Genomic DNA, 6,067 nt, shown 5'->3' on the forward strand with positions numbered 1-6,067 from the left:
AATACCATTGAATTGCGGCCACACTAACCCTAATCTGACATGGCAATACCGATTTGAGCGCTACTCCCCTCGTCGGGAAGGAGTACAGAAATCGGTTTTAAGAGCCCCTTATATCGCTATAAAGGGCTTCATTGTGTGGACGGGTGCAGGGTTAAATTGGTTTAACGCTGCTAAATTCAGTTTAAACGTTTAGTGTAGACCAGGCCAGACCTACCCCAGGCTTGTCTGGACCATGTCTACACTACAGACGTAGGTTGATGCAAGTTATATTGGTGTACAGCAACCAAAGTTATTATATCGCAGGGGTCGGCAACCTTTCAGAAGTGATGTGCCGAGTCTTCATTTAATCACTCTGATTTAAGGTTTCGCGTGCCAGTAATACATTTTAACATTTTTAGAAGGTCGCTTTCTATAAGTCCATAATATATAACTAAAATATTGTTGTATGTAAAGTAAATAAGGTTTATTAAATGTTTAAGCAGCTTCATTTAAAATTTAATTAAAATGCAGAGCCCCCCCAGATTGGTGGCCAGGACCTGGGCATTGTGAGTGCCACTGAAAATCAGCTTGCGTGCCGCCTTCAGCACACGTGCCGTAGGTTGCCTACCCCTGGTATATCGCTTGTTTGCATGCATATATGGCTGCTTTCGTCAGCACTGCACATGTTCACCAGGACCGCTTGTGTTGATGCAAATGCGGTGCACCATGAATAGGTATCCCAGGGTGCCACATGCTGCCATCTGGCACAATGCCTTTTGGGAAATTTTCACAATGCATTGCAGTGCATAGATATGAGTCACCTAGGGAGCTAGGGGTCAAGTTCCCAGCAAGCAACATTCTCCATCCCATAGTGACATCCACATCCCATAATTTTTGTGCCTTTTTTTGACTTCCACAAACCTGTGTGGTTTCAACAAACCTGTGTACTTTTTTACGTCAGCCATCAATGGCAGAAGCATGGAGTCTGCCATCTTTTGCACTGTTCATAAATGTCGCAAATACAGGACACATGATCCTCTTGTATTTGCAGCCTCACAGGAAATACTACAACAAGAAGGGTCATGATGATTCCTTCGTGGACAGTTTGCTAAGGGACATAGTGAAAAACAATTCAAGGTAGTTGGTGGCATTCACAGAGCAGCTACAGATTGCACTGCTTCTGGGCCCAAGAAATGATCACTAAGTGGTGAGATTGCATCCTAATGCACGTTTGAGATGATGAGCAATTCTTGCAGAACGCTTGGATTCAAAAGGCCATATTCTTGGATCTGTTTGCCAAACTCACTCCAGCTTTCACCAGACGCACACCATAATGAGAACTGCATTGACAATTGAGAAGTGAATGGCGATCACCCTCTGCAAGCTTGCAACACCAGATTACTATCAGTCAGTGGGAAATCATTTTGGAGTTGTAAAATCCACTGTGGGGGCTATTGTTCTGCAAGTGTGAAGGGCCATTAATCATTTCCTGCTACACAAGACTGTGACTCTCAGCAATGTGCAGGACATAGTGGATGGATTTGCAGCAATGGGGTTTCTGAGTTGCAGTGGGGCAATAAGTGGCATGTACATCCCAACTGGGGCACCAAACCACCTTGACACAGAGTACCTCAATAGAAAGGGCTACTTTTCTACAGCTATGCAAGTGTTGATGGATCACTGGAGATTCTTCACCAGTATCAGTGTGGACTGGTCAGGAAAGGTGCATGATGCTTGTATGCTTAAGAACACAGGAAGCTGCAAGCAGGGACATTCCTTCCTGACCAGTGGATTGCAATTGGCAATAAGAAAATGCCAATAGTGATCCTAGGGGACTCAGCCTACCCCTTACTCTCCTGGCTCATGAAGCCATACACTGGCCATCTTGACAGCACCAAGGAAAGATTAAACTATTGGATCAGTAGGTGCAGAATGACAATTGAATGTGTTTTTGATAGATTGATGGGACGCTGGCAGTGTTGACTCACAATATTGGATCTCTGTGAGAAAAATATTCCAATGGTTATAGCTGCCTGTTGTATCCTGCATCATATCTGTGGCTATGTCCATGCTGCACACCATTTGCAGTGGCACGGTGGGTCTGTTTAGCTACACACCACAGTAAAAAGCAGGCTGAGTCCTCACTGTGGCACAAAGCTACAAGTGTCAGTGAAAGGCAGTGTCAGGAGGGAGCTGCTGGAGCCCTGCCTCACTACCGGAGTCTTTCCCTATAGTGTGGAAGTGCTCCAGCAGTTTTCTGTGGTTGGGAAAGTCTCTGGCAGCTGCTGGAAACTTTCCCCTCTGTTGGAGTCTCTCCCTGCAGTGGGGAAAGACACCAGCAACAGGACATTACCCTGCTAAAAACACATTGTACAAAGGGGAAGCACCGGTTGGGAAAGTAGAGAGTCATGTATGGTACATACCTGAGTAGATACCCACAAGGTTCAGGCATGTCTTTATTCACCTAAGCAGTGCCTGCCCCACCATCTACTCTGTGCAAGGGGGACATGTACTCTACACACCGCAGAAAGAAGTGTGCAGTGTAGACATACGTTGTGAGGCAAGGGGGGAGAAGCTGCTGCCAAGATGGAGGGCAGAGGTGGAGCAGCTGTCTGCTGACTTTGAACAGACAGACACAAAGGTCATTACAATCACTAATGTGGAGCTATGCGGTTGAGGGACACTTTGAAAAGAACACTTTAACGGTCAGCCACAATATGCTGTACGCTGGACTGCTCTCTGGTCCTGACACTCTGGGTACTTATAGGAATTGCATAGTGTTTGCTACACATTTATAACTACTGAAGCTATGATTTATGCAGTGCTTGCTTTACTGTTATAAAACGACTGGGTGTTTTCTTGAACCTATGAGTTGGGTGGTGCTGTACATTTGAGTGATCTGAGTACTGCAATGCATTCTGCAATATGTGTTCTGGCTCAGCACCAGATTGGTGATGGTATGCCTGGCACAGTTCCTTTGTTTCACGTGGCACTGCTACTTATCCCCGTTGTACCCCTTTGCCTATATCCCCTGTGCAATCTGTTTATAGATGTCCACATTTCTATGGCTTGTCTATAGCTGTGCATGCACAGCCTCTTCTCCACATAGGCCCAGGAGATCTAATACCACCTGTCTACTCCATGCTGGAGTGCATTCTGTGGATGGTCAATTACACCAACGAGGGACAGTTGCTAAGCAGGGCCGGCTCCAGGATTTTTGCTGCCCAAAGCAAAAAAAAAAAAAAAAAAAAAAGTGCCGCCCCTAAAGGCCTGGAGTGCTGCCTCTTGAAAAGAGCCACCCCTAGCACATGCTTGGAACGCTGGTGCCTAGAGCCAGCCCTGCTGCTAACTGTTCTTGCAAAGCTGGACAAACAGAAAAAAGCATTTAAAAAATACACTGAGTATTTTTAAGGGGGTGGCAGGCATGGCTTTGGTCTGTGTGACCCTGGGCACTGCAGTCCACAATTATGACCAGAGGGGTCAGCTGCTAGATGATTGTTAGGGTCAACACAAGTCACGCAGTATCTACATTTGCAGTGTTAACCTCAGTATGTTAACCAGGGCTCCATGCCATTTGGGAGGTGGTTTCACTGAACACTTACCTGGGCTGGAGACAAATGTGAATATTTTGAGCGGTGGGTATCGTAGGCAGGAGTAGGCTGTGCTTTCCCAAACAGCCTAGCATGGCCCCGTCCACAGTGCTCTGCCTTGGCTGGCCCAGGCTGGCTGAGTGACCTGCCTCCCACAGGGAATCAAGGGGGCTGGTGCTGGGGCCACGTTGTCCGGAGCACTGGGGTTGGCCACCCCACTTAGATGCCGAGCGCAGCGGGGCTGGCTGTGCTGCCCAGCTGCCTAGAGCACTGGGACTGGGAGCAGGCTGGTCATGCTGCCCTGTTGTCTGGAGCACAGGGGCTGGGAGTGCTGCTGTATAGCACATCAGGGCTGGCCGCACTGTCCTGTTGTCCAGAGCTGGGGCCGCGGTGGGGATGCTCTGGGCTCCTGCAGAGGAGGGAGGGGGCAGATAGGGTGGGGCAGGGCATTGGGGACAAGCAGAGGGGCCAGGGGCTAGCCTCCTCCAATGGCTGGGTCACCGGCAGCCCATGTATAGCAAGTAGGGTGATCAGACAGCAAGTCTGAAAAGTCAGGACAGGGGGTGGGAGGTAATAGGAGCCTATATAAGAAAAAGACCCAAAAATCAGGACTGTTCCTACAAAATCAGGACATCTGGTCACTCTAATTGCAAGGCAATCTCCAGCCATATAACTACACAGTGTAGAGCAGGTCTAAACCAGAGGTTACCACTTTAACTCTCCCAGGCTCACCAAGACTGCTCCAGGTAGGCTGACCATATTTCCTTATGCTGAATATGGGACACCTGGTAAAATTACTCATGTTCAAGCGAGTTCAATGGCACTTAATCGTACAAACATTCAAATTAACATCCAGTTGACTGAGCCTCTTAAAAAGAAATACTGCATAGTTGGATTCTTTTTATTTATCTTCTTATCTTTAAGGCTTTAGGGTTCACACAGAGAGAGGTGACATATGCACACTAACCTCCCCCCCCCAACACAGGGAAAGATGACATCACACTCCTGTATACATCGCTCACGGTGGGGGGGGGGGGACGGAAAGTGGTGTGACCAATCGACCTGACCCTCCCTGCCTAGCGTTCTTTGCCCTCCATGCCTGGCTGGACCCCGGGATGAACCCGCCTCTCCTGGTGCCTGTCACTGTGTCTTGCCAAGGCAACACATGGGATGGGGGATGCAGGGGAAGCAGCTTGTCTGTTTCTGACCACACAGTGTCGAAAGGCAGCTAACACTTCTATGCAGGGCTCGGGTTGGGGGAAGCGGCGAAAGGGCAAAGCAGGGAGAGGCCAGGGAGAGGTGAAGCACATAAAGAGCCAATGGGTAGGCAGCAGAGGTGACATGTAACCGGCTGCTGCCTCGCGCCTGCCCACTCCCAACCACCGCAGCTCACAAAACGCAGCCAGTGCCAGCCAGAAAATGGACAGGGGGGCAGGGCTCTGCTGGCCAAGAGCCAGCACACAGTCACTGACAGACTGGCAGGGGGAGCAGTCAGCCCTGCACACTGCATCTCCCCAGGCCCCAGCCTTGCACACCCACCACCATCGTTGGCCATGGGACTCCCTCCCAACACACACTCACTGCTTTTGAGTGGGTGGCTGGCAAGCAAGGATTCAGCCAGCAGCAGGACCCACCAGTACTGATGGGGGAGAAGCAGAAAATACAGGACAATTTGCCTGTTTTTAAGAAAAAGTCGGCAGGAGGTCTTAAATATGGGATTGTCCCTTTAAAAATGGGACATCTGGTCACTCTAGCCCAGGGGGTTTTCAAACTTGGGGTCGGGATCCCACACGGAGTCAAGAGGTTATTACATGGGGGGGGGTTCCGTGAGCTGTCAACCTCCACCCCCAAACCCCACTTTGCTTCCAGCATTTGTAATGGTGTTAAATATATTTTAAAGTGTTTTTAAATTATAAGGGGGGGGTCACACTCAGAGACTTGCTACTTTAATAGTGTCACCAGTAAAAAAGTTTGAGAGCCACTGCCCGAGCCTAGCTCCAGAGGCACCTGTAGCTTTCCCTTTGGGGACAGTGCTGGCGTCCCTGCTTCCGCCCCAGGGCTTTCACACTGACTGGGATGAAAAACATCACACCCAACGGAGCGACACCTGGTGCAGGTCCCTGGCTCCCCCCGCTGGAGGGCGGCGCTAAGGAACAACCCCTGGCGGGTGAGTTCAAACGAGACAGTCACACTCTCGCTCACCACATACAGGCTTTCCATCAGCAGCACCCGCACTGCAAAAACTGCTCCGGCAGCAGCCCTGCTGGGCACCGCGCGACGAACACCCGCCCGCCGCCCTGCCTACGCCGGAGCACGGCCAGCTTGCGGCAACAGCCCAGCCCTCCCCTCGCGGCGCGCTGCTTGCTGCTCGCTCACGCGCCGCGACCGGCGCAGACTGCGCGCTCCCGGCGGCTGCCTTCCCTCCCCGCCCAAGTCCCACCCCCAACAGCCCGTCTCCAGGCAACAGCGGTGAGTAGCGTCACTTCCTCCTTCCTCGC

Source organism: Gopherus evgoodei, chromosome 2 (assembly GCF_007399415.2).
Source record: "Gopherus evgoodei ecotype Sinaloan lineage chromosome 2, rGopEvg1_v1.p, whole genome shotgun sequence".
NCBI classification, from domain to species: Eukaryota; Metazoa; Chordata; order Testudines; family Testudinidae; genus Gopherus; species Gopherus evgoodei.